Source organism: Ischnura elegans, chromosome 7 (genome assembly GCF_921293095.1).
Source record: "Ischnura elegans chromosome 7, ioIscEleg1.1, whole genome shotgun sequence".
Classification (NCBI taxonomy): Eukaryota; Metazoa; Arthropoda; class Insecta; order Odonata; family Coenagrionidae; genus Ischnura; species Ischnura elegans.
In genome coordinates, this window is record NC_060252.1 from 56,552,878 (window position 1) to 56,569,277 (window position 16,400).

Genomic DNA, 16,400 nt, shown 5'->3' on the forward strand with positions numbered 1-16,400 from the left:
CAAAAATTATGTAGCTTGTGATATCAAATCTTAAACTGTACGGTTCAAAAGCATTAATTAAAGTATGATCTGAGGTTTCCGCGGCGTTTCTTCATAAGAGTCTCGGATTCCGGGCGTTTCTCCGCGTTCAATTATCAAAATATGGTCATAATTACGTAATAATTGAATGCTAACTTTAATTGAATGCTAATTTTTAGATAGGATTCCCACATCCTCGTGGAATATATACTCTTTAAAAGTTGTGTTAATGGTGTGAAACCAATATTAATTACACTCATTATCAAATCTATATGAGGACAGCCAGGTCCTTCTGGATGATGGGGCAATGATTATGGGATATGGCCTTAAGTTACCGTTGAACTATGGCAATGAGGAAGAGTAAATATCGTCCAAAATATTTTAATATAAATGAAGGATATTAACAATGAAAAAGAATTCCTTGGCGGAGACTCAATTCTGTTTTGTTTCATGACATATCAAATACGTTACATAATTAAGTCTAAATAAGTGTCTAAGCCCTTTTTGCTTAATTTACCGTTAGGAGAATGAAATGGATCTTAATTTTTATCATGAAATAAATCTAACGCCCTAAATTTTTTTCTTAGAAAAAATTTTTTTCTTAGAAGAAATTTTCTTCTAAGAAAAAAATTTTCTATTTATTTGGCAAGCGCTTAAGAGAAATACATTGTGTGCCGTGGCGTAGTCAAAGGGGAGGTCTTGGTGGTCCGGACAACCCCATCTCAAAAAATAAAAACATAATTACCTTGCTTCACAAAATATAACAAATTATGGAAAAATCATGAATTTATAAAGTGTTTCTTGGAAAAATAAAGTTTTTTCCATTATGAAAATTGCTAAAATTAGTTTAAAGCCCTCTAATTAGTACCCTATTTTTTAACTGATTTTGAACATCCCCCGAACGAAATTTCTGGATACCTCACTGATTGCGTGATTTCAAAGTTTCAAAAATAATGTGTATTCACCTTAGGACCTTGTATTCACCTTATAGGGACGGTGCCTTGCGGTGAGGATCATTGTTTTTGAAATCTGTACTCTAAATATATTTCCAAAAACCCCTGGAAAGCTAGTTACATCTTAAATACACTGCTACTTGCAATCAAACTTCCCTGGGATGGGGTGGTGAAAGAAGCCTTCGGATCTGGTTTGGAATCTTCTTCACGGTCAGGTACCTACCGCGGACACTTTTCCTGTTTTCTTCCCTCTCGGCTCTTTTCAGCACTATGTCAGCGCTGTATCCATATCTTTTTCAGGGCTGTTGTCAGGTGTTTCTTCTTAATAATATAGTACGCGTAGCACATTTTATATGCTTGGTTGACGAGTATAGCCACTAGTGAGGTATTCTGACTGGGATGGTGATGTGATGCAGCATTTAGGTAGCGGTGGATGTGCGTAGGATCTCTGTACACACTTTTTTAAAGCTTCCCATTCCCTTTTCCTTGGAAATTTTCTCTGGCTGCTTCATTAATTAAACCAGCGAGCTGTAAAAATAGTTCGATTTTATTGCGGCTGTTATGGCAGTCAAGTCTTGCTATGCGTTATCGTCTTTGAAGAGAGACGTTTTATTCAACTCCACTTTACACTCGTGTTTTGGGAATGTCCAACAATTTTCTATGTAACTTGGAAACTTTTTCCCTCGACTTATTTACTTCAATCTCCGCAGAAAGGTGGAACGAGTATATTATTAAAATATATAGGCAGTTAAATATGTATGTCCACTGGCGATAAATGTTATTTTGGTAAAGTAGGTTACACGGCGAAGGGAAATTAATGTAATTCAATGAAAATAAAGGTTATTACCCTTTTTACTGTGCTTCGCGGCCTATCCTTTGGGGGTATTGATTAGTTCTTAATGTTTTTTTGTAAATTAAGTTTTTAGCAACCTGCGTTTTTATTGATTTTACGGCAATATTTTTCGATGCACATAATGAATATAGATTCTTATTAGGAGCTTCGTTAAGACTGAAAGTAACGGTGCATAAGGTTTCTTCTGATCCAATCACTATTTATATAAACAGCCCTTATGTCACAATGTAAGTCATCTTTATATAGCCTATATATATAGCCTAAGCTATGATAAAAATGAAATTATCTAACTCATCATTATTATGTATGAGTCGTTATCATTTTAATATTGAATTTGAAGTAGAAATACGTTTTCTTACTTTCAAAAAATGCAAATATGTTTTTAAAAATCTATAAAGATAGTATAATTGTGTAATAATAGGTACCTATTTCACTATATTATTATGTAAATTAATAATAAGTTTACGAAAATTGTTTTCCTTTTGATCACATAACAGTGGCGAAAACATCTGTAAATAGATAATCATTCCTAAAGGCTAAACTGCATCGCTAGTCATGCACCAAAACTTGTTTTAGGAATCAGATTGGTGTCAATATGCGGTGCTCTCTTCGACGTGCCGCGTGTAATCCAGACACCGGAGTCACCGCTTTCCTGAATCTTTGCCTTAAAGCCTGGATTTCAATCCATCCTATTCTTCATCCTCCATGAAAACAACTTTCCTCCGCCTCTTACCTTTCTACGTCTCGTCCTCCAGGGATATGTCTCACTACTCTTCCCTTAGAGGCGTTTTGAAAGGGGAGGTTGTGTGAAGTGGGTTCGGATATCCGCCAAAGCACGTCCGGGGGATGATAAAATGTGTATCAGGGGTGGGGTGGGGCGGGAAGAATGGGAAATGCGCCACGGCGCTTGGTTATCGATTGTCATAACGGTCCCGAACGTTCTTCTCCTGCATTTTTTATCTTCTTTTATTTTTATGGGTGGTGTGGATTCATTTCGTCCTCCCGTCTTCGCGATGCAAAATTTTTCCAACGGCTCTCACCCCGCCATTACTTTTCACCGTCTAATGTTTCAATCGAATATATCAAGACATTGTTTTCCTCAAGACTTTTTGAATGAAAAAGGGATGCAATAGTGAAAGATGATTTTAAACCGTTATCGTTTATAACGCTTGATATAACTTGACCTTTTTACCTTTTTTAGTACATGTGAATCTTGTTATTACTTGAGCTAGTTACATATTTATTTTAAATCGAAAAAGTAGACAAAAAATGGCAAGTGCTACACTTATTTGCCTTACTTTATTTCATTTGTACAACTGCTCTACCGAGTATGGATTCGAAACAATATGGCATTTTCAAGGTCACTTGAAGAAACTTCCTCAAAATCATGGTTAGTGGTGGATTTTTTATATGAAAGAGTGGAAATTGTCACTTTTGTTTATATTTTATAATGGGTACATCGTATATCCTCCATATCCTGTCGTCTAGCCTGAAACGATGAAATCGTTTCGAGCTAGACGACATATCCTCTAGCAGAAAATTCGAAAATATTGTTATCAACTTCAAAGGTGGAGAATTTTTATAAACTAACCCATAATAGAAACCATTTTAACCTTTCTTTAAGATTAAACTTTTAGTATTTGAAATCTGCTCTCCTGTAGTCACCATCATCATCATTGGTCATCAATCCTAAGAGTGGTGTGACGAAGCTCTCATCGCTCACTTATCCAATCAGCTATTCTTTTCACTCTCTTATATTTTTTCTTTCTCATTCTTCTTCACATGATAATGTGAAGGAATGGCAAAATGCTTGGAATCTTGTATTGCATTGCTAAACGTTTTATAGGCATAAAATATAACCTTAATGACTAAATGTAACTTTACCCACCTACAATTTAAAACCGTCCTAATTTTTTTTTGAACTTAAATTCAATTTCTATTTTTGAATTCGAATTTTTATCACTTGCGCACTAAATATGTGTTCTGTAATAAAAATTCAATTTCTCTGCGTCAACTCGTGTAATTAACATCTCCGCACTAAAACTGTGTTCTGCAATAAAATTTTAATTCGAGGGGATATCCTTTTGCGCCGTAGGAAAATTATTCGATGAATAATGCTCATTTTTGTAATATTTCAGTGTCATGGAGATTTGACCAACCCATTCTCTCTCCACCGAGGACCCTGTGAGCCTTTTAGTGACGGGGTAAGTTCTACCTTTGATAGGAAGAGGGTTATGGGTTCAATTATCTTATCACCTTAATATTACATAATTAGTATATTACTACTTTTCCTCTTCTATTCTTGACCTTGTTCAATTAACTTTTTATGATGTTTCATGGAGTTTAGGTCTAATGAAACCAAGTTATAGTTACCCCTAAAAATCTGAAAAGTAATATAATATATAAAATTTCATGTCTCGATTGTAACACTTGCTATATAGGACAAACATCACAATATTAAAAAAATAGGATTTCACAACATAAATCATCAGTAAAAGGTGGTATAACACTGTGTGCTCTTGCTAGCCACAGCATAAGCAATGGCCATGTTTTTGATTTTGACAACGCCGAAATTTTAGATAATGAGATTATATTGAAAAAAAGACTTTTCAAAGAAATGGTTTACATATCTGAAACAAAACACAGTTGTAATAAAAAAACAGACATTGATAACCTCAGTAAAATTTATTTTTATTTAATCAATCAAAATTAATGGTAACTAGATATGTGTGGCAATACCTTAGTAACACAACATAAATAAATATGTACAAAGTTAAGAGGTATGTCAAATTTTTTTGTGTATTCTATTCTGTTCTTATATATATATGTGTATACTTTAAATTATATTACTGAATAAAAAACGTGATCGTAACATTTTTATGTAAAAATATTGTTATCGTTGTTATCTTTGTATTTTATATTGTTCATGTTTTCACTTTCATAGCCCTGAGGATGATTTTACATAAATCGAAACGTTGGCTATAACTTGGTTTCATTAGACCTAAACTCCAAGAAACATCATAAAAACTTAATATTACATATTCAGCATTGGATGTGTGAGGGTATGCTGCAAAGTTATTGCAACAATAGTGGGTGTTTACTGCATTATGAAATGAATCAGCGTAAATCAAAAGGATATTTTTTACGGCATTCTTGGCCGATTCTATCATCCAATTATATTTTTCAATCTCCTGCTGTTTAATTTTATCTTTCCTAATATATCCACGATGATCATGTTGCACTCAGTTCATTAATGCCCGCTCTATTTGTCTTGTGGCCTCCCTATTCCTTTCTGAAACCATACATTTGCATTAATATTAAGTGAAATCATCTTAAAGATAGTTTTTGAAAATTTTAATACTTAAATACAACGTTGAATTCTTCTGCTACCTGTGTTCATACTCATTACTTTGTAAGTTAAACTGCCGTCTTTATGATATCCTGACATGCCAACGTATAGATTTTATGTGATCCGAAAACATTCCAGCTTCCTCGTTTGGATGAGGTCGCTTTAATTTACTGGGGAAGTAAATGCGTTATAATTGGAAAGGGGATCACGCGTTTGCATTGGAATCGGAACTTCGTCACTGCTTTGGAAACACTATGACCCAAGATATAAACCGTTCCCTTTTGACGATATTCTTTCTTTGTTGATACCTTCCTGCTCGTCATACTTCCATAACTCGTTGTTTTATCCTTTGCAAATGTCTTCATTTGAATTTCAATCCTTATTGTCTTTGTATACTTCCTCATGACACTATTTACCTCGACCATTTCCTAGTCCGTGAGTGTGGTGGCCTTGCGGTTAGAGGTTGCTTAGCTACTGATCGGTGGTTCTCGGGTCTTAGGACACCCTTGGTCAACAATTCTTGAAGTATGAGGTAACTTAGAAATGTAGCTGACCTCCATACCCTAAATGTGAGAAAAGCGCCCGCTTGTGACCCAGTCACAGGTCTAGACAAATACTCATTAGATTTTATGAGCTTTAGCATTGAGAAGACCTAACACCCCGGCTCAACCGGCCATTATTCGGCCTTTTTACAGAGGCACTCGCTATCGCTCCCCATATATATCTCCCTGGATACAGCCTGCGGCCTTTTCCGGTCACTCTGCCAAGTTTTACAATTTTTGCCTGCAGTTTGTTCCTTACGGTTCGTTTTTGTTTGGTGATATCTAACATACTGAAGCTTATTCCAAGGAATACCAAACGATTGTTGGTTTTAAGGATTCCTGATTGTTACAACGTGTGGACTGGCTCTCTAACATTTGGGAATGGTAGCGATGCATTTTCATTTACACTCCCTTTACACCTTTACAAGGGTACAAAAAATATTAAACTTGATCCCTATGACCTCCCATAAATCCGACCCTGGTTGAGAGCCATTAAAACTGAAGGATTTTTATTCATTGCGGGCATTAATTCTGTTTAGTTACTCTAAATAAACGGTTGTTTAACATCGTTGTCTTTTTTCGTACTATCTCTCCTAATTTCCGTTCTGTATTTTCCTTACTTTTTTTCATCATCTTTTCGTCAATATCTCCCCTTTTTCTCCTTCTTCATTACTTAACTCTATAGCCCCCACCACCTTCTTAACCCCCTTCTTAACCCCACCACCTCCGTCTTCCCTTTCTCTTCTCAGTGTCCATTTATTCCATCTTAGAGTTTAATTAAACGATAGCTTTGAGTATCAACAATTCGATCGCGTAATCTTACCCATTTCGAGATTGATGGTAATAGGCAATCTCACGTTTATTTAACGTCCTTAAAAATCCAGAGTATTTAATAAAATGTCTATAAGGCTTGATAACCAAGAAAAATCGTTTTCATGGTAACCATACAAAGTGCATCCAAAGTAATCTTTGCGTTGCCATGGCTTAGTAACTAAGAAGACGCGATCCATTGCTTATGGACAAAAAATGCTTCCAATTGTCTCCCCTACCACCTCCTGAAGTATTGCGGATTCATCCTGAAGTAACCTGTAGTTTATGGCATTCCTACAAACCATTAAAAACTAGGGATATTTGCTCAAAGCGGGTATATATTCGGTTTGGTTATTCTAAATACACGGTTGGTGAATATCATTACCTTTCTTCCGTCCTATCTCTCCTAATTTCCGTTCTATATTTCCTTACCTTATCCTTGTCATCAACTTTTGGTCCTTCATCTCCCTTTTTTCTTCGTTAACTCTTCCGCTCCCTCCACCTTCTTAACGTCTTTCTTCCCATTCTCTTCTTAGGGTCCATATCCCATCTTTGCCTCCCCCTTGATCCCCTCATCATGGCTCACCCACGCAGTCTCCCGTCTTGCCTTCTCCTCTCCAACCATACTCGCTCGCTTGCCCTCGTGACATCCGCTTTTTGGGAGAAATTTTCCTCAAAAAAAAAACGGAAAAGTGGAAGGAGGGTAGTGAGAAAGGGGCTTACGCCATCACTTCATCCCCCAGCCGCCCTGTGTCTGCCCCCGCGCGTTCAATTAGTCTTTTGTTTTAAAGAGGCCCCCCAGCACAGACGGCTTCTTTTGTTTTTCAGGTGTAGAGGAGAAGGGAGGAAGGTTGGTCCAAGATTTTGGTCTCATTTATCTCACTTTTTTCGGCGTAGGTATACATGCTATCCGTCAAAAAATTTTGGGTTAGCATGAGAATTGGGGAAAAAATCTTCATCCGTTCTTCATAATGCCGTTTTTATTCAGTTTTATTTTCTTGGAATTCCCATTTCTATGGGAACGTTGTTTGAGGAAAATTCGAATTAAAAGTAAAGCTTTTTATGCTTTGTGCAAAATTAAATTGGCTGCAGATTTTAAATGGCCGGAAATGTTTTCTGTTTCTTTGATAATTTTAAAGGCGATTTCGCCTTGTTTCGTAATAAAAATAGGTCAAGAATAGAAGCTTAAAACTCTTTAGAAAGTTGTTTCGTTAAAAAATATAAACCTTATATGCTACGTTGAAAAGCTCGGAAAGGCCAAAAATCTTTAAGGATATTGCCCTTTGCTTAAGCTGCATATTCAGTCACTGCTTTTGCCAATGTTAGGAGTAATGGTGATATATTTACACTGGCATTCATCATTTATTGAATGAGTGTACTCTTTCAAGTATTTTGATGTAATGTATGACTGCAATCCGCTTAAGTTACTTGCATTTTTGGACATATTTCTGAATTCAAATGATGGAGCGTGATAATAACTATGGAAGTGCATTCTTCTATCGCCACCTTTGATATCTTGGTTATTCTTACGCTCCTGGAGTCAGATCATCTGATATGTCGGACCTTTGTTTCTACGTATGCAGTGTCCGTAAACAATGGTGCGAATAACATTTTACAGATAATACATATCAGTCCAAATACCTTGTCATCAACTTTTTGCAATTATCAATGATATTTATTGATTGAGTGTCTCTAAGTGGGGTATCGCGTCGCAGTTTCATGGAACAGATATGACTTCAGTGGAAAGATCTTAAGTTTTTAGGAATAGTAAGAAAGATTAAGGAAGACAATTTTTTTTCCAACCTGTTAGCGATTGATCTAGTGGTTCATTTACACCTATCCTTGTGAGAAGCACGATCTTGCACCGTCGACAACCTTATGATATGATCTAGAAAATACGATTAGTTAGTTATTTAATGAATATGTACTTCATACCACCTATGTTCGGGCCTTTAATCTTCATGCTTTAGCACAAACCGGAAGATGACTCAGAGCGTATAAACCGAAGTCGTTTACATAAAAATTACTAAGTTTCCAATTTTTGCGATGCTAGTTTTCACTACAAAACGCCATAAAGTATTTTTTACCTCAAATTATTCCTCTTTCCTGATTAAATCGAAGAAAAAACAAATCACCGATATGCTTTAACAGTCTGCCGCCGATGCATGAGGAGACATGGTGGCGGGAAAATTCGATCGATTGACTTAAGGGATGTGACTTTGTCTCTTGAGTACTCAATTTGGCCTAGTGGGCAAAATTTTAGTGCAGTGCTGGGTTGTCAGATATGAAGAGTACCGTAAATACTTGGCCTATAACTTATTGATGCGGTGATTGGTCTGGGTGAGGCGTATCTTACCGCGAATCCTCCAAAAGGTTTACTGCTCCATGGATGAGAAATAAAAAAATAAAGATGAAGAAGGAAAAGAAAAAAAATTCTCTCCACGTGTGACGCGAAAACAGCCGGAATGGTTGGAAATAAAACTATCTCCGGAGAAAAGCAACTCCTTCTAGTGGCAGTAAAGAAGGTCGCTTTCGAGAAATGATGCTGGGAAAAAAGGTTTATTGCGTCTCCGTTCTCCACTCCTCCCTCTTTGCTGGTTCTCCTTCGCTCTCAGTCCGTCATATAAAACCAGAGCGTTTCAGAATGTTTCCCACGAAGCCAAGGTGGCGCAGTAGACCATCAAAACACCGCCGCGAAAAGCTCATTATCATCTCCCTTTGGCGCTGGTGGAGCTGGTGGCAGCATCCGCAAAAGCGAATACTGGGTCAAACGTTCAGACATTTCTCTTCCCAATGGCATCGTCTACTTTTCGACTTTTTTTCCACCCCGTGAAAAAGTAGTGGGAGAGTGCACAGTGACACATTCCACAAGGTACGATTTCTTGGTGGAGGAGTAATTTGGAGAGAAGATGAATATTTTCAGAGGGAGTGAGGAAAATATGGCCTTTTGCTCGAAGGAGAGTCTAGTGACTGCTTGATTGATCGAAGATGTTAAGGGAATTCACCTCAATCATAGTATTTATCTGATGCGAAAAATTAGCTGCAGAAACTTTAATTCGATTATTTTTCGTTAGTGACGCAATTGCAGTAGTTATACTTCAGTGTGGTGCTTCGTAAAATTTACGTATTTGTTAAATGTGGAGCTGAAAACTTAAATAAATGTGAAGGTATTAACGTTACCGAATTTAGGGTGGCAGCCGTTGCTTATTGGAACACTTGCGTATTCACGCGCTTAAAACTCGAATAAGAAACACGAAATTGCACAAAGTGGTTCATTATGCTCCAACGATTTAAAATTAAAATTAGGAGCTCGAGTATGGAGTGCATTCCACTTGTGAATGTCAACTTATTGGTTCACCGGAGGACATATTTTTGTGAAAATCCTCCGATAATAGGTACATAATTTTTTTAAATCTGCAAGTAATATGTTCTATATGGATGGAGAAAGTATGAGTAATGCGAAATAAATCTTCTGAGTAAAAAATTAAATCAAAGTTAATGGTTGGAAAACGTTTTTAGTCAATTGCTCAGCTGCCTGGTAGGATAAGAACGATTTCACATAGGTCTTTTGGTGTTTATAGAAGAAAAAGTTAAGATTACACCAGGAGAGTTATATTAGAAGCCACAGAAGTCAGTTACTTATGGAATAGTAAGAAGCATTGTATTGGATTGTGCTCATGTTACATCGTTGTAATGCGAACATGTCACTAATTGAAAGCACATGTATGTACGACCGTGGGATTTTCATAAAATCATGTCTTCTGGTGAACCAATAAATTGATTTTCATAGGGTGAATGCACTTCATACTCTTAATTTTTCGCGGCGCTAATTTAACTTTCCATTGTTAGAACAGGCCATAGAAGAAGTAAATAAGTTTAATGTATAATTTAATTTTATCCATATTATATTGTAAAGCTAAGTTAGGTATATTTAAGTTGTTATATCTCTCTCAATTTTATATACATATATGTTACTTCAGTTCCCTTATGATTTCTTTGAAATAACCAAAGAGCTATTTAAATTGTAATAGAAAGTGCGGAAATAGTTTCGGAAGTAATAAGGGAGTTCATTATTGCAGAAATTATTTTCATTGAAATTGAAAGGTAACCGAGATGTCTTTTAGATTAATATTAATTAAACGTTAATGAAAAATGGATATTTTTTTAAATCTTGCTTAAGGTAGTAGCATTATAAAAATGTAATGTTATCTAAGAATACCAAAATATGGCCTTTTTTTGTTCTTCATCGACAGAAAAATAAAAAAATAGCATTTGTTGATACATACTTGTAAATAATAAAATGTGCTTAATATATTTTTTACATTGGTTCTTATGGCGATTAGATTTAAGAACATGAAATATTGATTGAAATTAGAAAATAAATATGTCTGCAATAAAAAGGTGGTAAAAATTCTTAACACCATGATGAAAATCAAGCATAGCCCACGTTGTAAATTTAGTTTTTGAGATATAAGCGAATAAATGATGTATTTGAAGTAGAATGAAGTTAATTACCTGTTTATGAAGGAGGTGGAAGCCTAACTGTAAATATAATGAAATGTAAAAATAAACTTAATAATTACACATAAATTTATTAATATGCAACCTGAGTGTCCTTGTGGAATGTCATAATCTCTGTCTTAGATACAAATGCTCCAGATGATGCCACTTCGAAATCTGGATCGTACAATAATAAATGTATGTGGTATTACAAAGTTTTTTACGTTTCATTATGTTATGTCGATTCTATGAAGTCGCGCCTGAGAAAACAAATATGAGGATCTGTAAATATCTAAATTATATGTTGTAATCCAATCCTCAGTCATAAAAGCTTCCCTTAAAAACTGTGAAATACATTTATTTCGAACCGTAATGCATGTCTATTTTATAGTGAATATAGATTCAGCTTATTAAAACAACTTGTCTGTTTCCACAACATTTTATTTTCACCGACCATGGTTTCGGCAACTTGTGCTATTGTCAAGGTGCCTTGTGCCTTGTCAATGACACAAGTTGCCGAAGCCATGGTCGGTGAAAATAAAATTTTGTTGAAACAGACAAGTTGTTTTAATAGGCTGAATGTCAAAGATTTCCACCGCATCACGCCGGACTCTGTATCCTTTAAGAATATATATTAAATAGTGCTACAATTCACTGGACACTTAATTAATAAGAATTTTAAATGTTAAAAATGTCAATATCTGTCAAAGAAGTAGCATAAAAAGGGTAGGATAATATCTGACAGTAAAAACGGCATGTTCCTACGAGACGGTAATGCGACTTGCATAACCACCTACAGATACCGAATTCGGCCTAAGCTGCAAAAACGCAACATCATTTTTAACACAATCAAATTTTTTTGAAGGCCGATATTTTCAATTTACATTATTTAGCATGTTATTTGGTAAAATAATTTGAAATAGTAAAAATATATTTTCAAGTATTTCTTGCCGGCCGGTAATGGGCTAAATAAATATTAAATTATATCAATGCGAATATATTTCATTATATGGCAGATTACTTATATTTAATTATATAAACTTAAATTACATCAAGCCATAAAGGTTGAAAAAGGATTATTAAAAATATATTACCTTTAAATCGTACATTCGTGTGTACCATTTTTTGTTTTTCAGCATCAACAGATGGTGACTATGAAACCAAAACTTATTCTGACAGTAACCGCGGTAAGCACTTACTTTGAGTTCTGAAGTCACATTGGAACTTCCGTAACACTTAAGACTTAGAGCCATCCCTTCTCACTCATCATGGATCCAAACATCAGCGCCCCCTTAATTCAATGTGTTCACTCCCTCGCCCTTCCTACTCCTCGTCGCCGTCACTGCGAGGGGATATATATTGCCGCACCCCCGCCATCGCCTGCGGCCGAATCCGCTGTTTCAACACACCTCGACCTCTCGCTTCCAACTGTCTCCAGGGTTTCCGAACCCCAGGCACTAATTTTGCTTGTAACCTTTGTGTTGGCACTTAAATCCCGACGGCCTATACCCGCCGATCCCACTATCACTCTATCTCCGTTTGCTTCTTGCTCCCCCATTTGATTACCTTCGATGTTTATACTCCAATTCCGTCCCCACTATCAACCATTACCACTCATCCAAAGGTATCTATAGCAACATCTAACTTCTTTCACCTTATTGTTATCATCATCATCTAAGATTATATCTACATCTATATAATACAACGCAAGCCGCCTAAAAGGCGTGTGGCAGGGGGTGTTAGGACACCAGCCATTTACAAATAAAAAGGAACTGCTCTAAGGAAATTGCGGCTAACATTTATTGAAATACTTTATGGTTCGGGGGAAAAACGAATTCACATATCTATCCATTCGGCAAAACCTCTCTATTACTTTATCGCTTCTGTCGGACCTGGAAATATAGTGCGGCTCTAGTATTATGTTCTCCGTGTCGCTTTTAAAGATATCCATTCTCAATTGTTCAAGCAATCTAAGCCTAGAGCCGTGCCTCCGAGTCTCCATTGGCTCCCAGCCTATTTATCTCAACATCTGGGTAACGCTGTTTGTACGCCCGTAGCGGTTTTTGACGAACCACGCAGCCTTCCTCTGTATTTTTTTCAGTTCGTGGAATAAGTCTTTCTGCACCGGATCCCATACGCTCGCTGCATATTCAAGGTGCGGTTGGACGAGTGTGAAATAGCACCTTTCTTTTACTTTCTCATCCGAAAATCTTCCCACAATACGCTTGACGAACCCTAATTTCTTCAGGGCTATGCCGCAAATATTTCTTATATGTGTTCCCAGCGATAGGTTCGAGGTTGTCGTAACTCCTAGGTACTTCACTTCGTCTGTTGCTTTTATGTTAATACCATCCACAGCATAAACATAGTTAAAGTTGGATGAACTCTGCAAAAAATGTACCGACATGCATTTGCTCAGATTAAGTTCGAGTCCCCACTCCTGGCTCCACAAATAAATGTCGTTTAATTCCGTTGATAGAATTTCATAGTCAGAGTTATAACATATTTCGCGATACTTTACAGCGTCGTCAGCAAATAAACGTATTTTACTGCTAATTCTGGAGCAGAAAGGAGTATTAGGAATACGAGTGGTTAGACGCAATTCGTCAATCTAATTCCAATCAGATAGCCTTTTCATGTTTTTTAATAACGATATCCTTTCTACGATTACCTTGTGTTAACAATTTCACCATAATAACGATTTTACGATAATAGCGATCTTCTTACAACGATAAGACACTTTAATGCACGAGATTAGTTAGAGACAACTAATTATTGGCGATTCAAAAGGTAAGATACCTTTAAAAAAGCTATTGTTGGCTCAAAAGGTTCCTCTTGATCGCCAATAATTTGATCTATCTAAAAAATCTCGTGCATTATACTGAGAGCCACTGAGAGGCTATAAATATCCTTTCTGATTGTTATCTTGCTCTTCGCCTTGGGAGTTCTTCGATCTTTATTATGGCCACTGGGTTGGGGAAATTGTCAACTTTTAATAAACTTGCAAACAGTTTGTATCGATGATAACTATGTTTCATTCACAGTCAGAGTTTTGATAATTTTAAATGTAGATTCAAGCAAAAATCCTCAGTGGTTAATCATCATTATCATAGGGCAGCAATTCTAGAATTGTTTTCACGTAAATCTCCGCTCAAATTTCCTTCTGCTAATCTTTCCGTATTTACATGTCTTCCCTTTACATTCTTATTTTCTCTTCATCATTATTCCTGAGTGCCATTTTTGAGCGATTTCACTGTTGATTTTCTGCTAATTTAAATGTCCATCTATCTATGTACGTGGCCAAACAGATCCCAAAAGGGTTTTGACCACGCGAACAGCTGCTCGCTTTCCGTATCGGTACTCCATCAGATCTGGAGTTTCGCAGAGTTTGAACTTCCCACAGTGGTGTTAAGATTTATGCCCATGGTTCCTCAAAATGTCCATTCTTCACTGATGTAATGTAACACATTTGGAAAAATCAAATGAATTAATATTTGAAAGAGAAAGTATTATATTAGGGGTTAATATTTATCAAAAGCGGAAATGTGAGTCAGAATTTGTAGTTGTTAGAAAATATAGAAGAAAAATAAACGTTCAGACTAAATAAAAAACGCAGTAGTTATAGAGCTTATGAGAAGACATCAGAACGTACTAGTAACGCATTTCCTGCTGAAAAATGACATTTTTTTGCCAACTTTTCCTCCTGCTCCTTTCCTTATGGGCTAATTCCGTGCGCCAGTATTATATCAGCTACAAATTCTTATGTAATTGCGTAAAATTAGCCTATTACTTTTAAGCCTTTGTGTATAGGTTTCTATTGTAATTGTATATGGGTGTTGTACCTCCGCTATTAATTATTTCTATTTGGTCAATCGATGATGTTCTTTAGTTCTTAATCACATCTGATTGTGCCTTCTTATCAGCCTAATCTATCAATAATTAGAGAATATCATGCGATGACGGGAGACCGTATAAGCCAGCCAAACTTTTGTAATATGCAGTGAATGGTTCGGATATTTATTTAATTGTTAGTTAGGAATAAAATATTGTGATAATTGAGTAATAATTTAAATTCTTATTGTCTGGAATGGTAGCTATATTTTTTGAAAACATTGTGGTCGTTGCAATTAATGGCAATGTGTGTAGTCGAAGGAATTGACTCACCGAATAAAAACCTTGGAGAACTGAATTTAATGCGTGATTTATGATGATGCTCCTTGATGGTGATATTTTGATGATTCAAGAAGAATTTAAGTAACTTGAATAGTAATTATTCCGATATTTTTCATTACGAGTGGTCAAAAATACGATCGCAGTTTTTCGCTTCAATTTTTCATTCCAACAACTCATAGAAGGGCTCATTTTGTCGTGAAAATAATTTATGCTGCGTGCGATAGTGTAGCTAACCACTCTAAATCAACTACTTGTAATGAAAACGTGATGGGATAATTTTATCAGTGTCAAGTAGCTTTAGTACGAAAATAAACCATGCCCAGTTTTGAATTGACAATTGAAATAAATTGGGTTATTGATAATGAAACGAATTCGTAGAACTTTCTGGGGTGACTGCTTAGAGACATGGCAACACAAAAGAGCGGACGCTTGAAATAATAGTTTTGAATAAATAATGTTTAAAATCCTACTGCTATACAAAACTATCGTTGATGCATGAAAAGGTAAGAGGACGGTAAATTTTGAAAAATTGGGCTTGGAAGAGACAAGTTGGAGGTTATAGGGAACTTTCCTAAGACGCTTTTTTATTACCTAAAAGGTTGGTTTTATACTCATGTTATCAGTTGCGGTGTTAATGACGTGGACCACTAAGAAGGCATTCCATCAACGATATACTTTTGGTGGAATCTTGGAGTAATGTCGGCTCAATATGCCAGAAAAACCTTGAGTGCCACTTCAACGATGATGCATTGGCATACAGGCTGTCAAAAACAGCCCATAAAGGAAATTATATTGAAATTAAATATGCTAGTGTGTTGAATATGATGTTCATGAGTGGCATGCCAGGCGCGTAAGTGACAAGACTTCGATCCCTTAAACAATCACTCCCATTCCCTAAATGATCCGCTCCCAAAATCTTGCTCTCAGCCTTTGCTATGAGTCTCCTGGGTTCCTCTCCAGTTAATTGACTGTTTTCTTAGAACCAGCACCGCTTTCACCACGACACTCTCCGTCATTGAGCATCGTCAAGGACAGCCCACTTTCCTCGGAATAAAATAGATGCAAAAAATAGTCCTTTCTTCTCTCTCATGTTTTGCCATTATAGCAAATGAGTCATTGAGTGTTTCCTTCTCCAGGGTCATATTCAACTGCGACCTTTACGTCAGCACACATATTCTCGGGGACCGATTTCATACCACTAA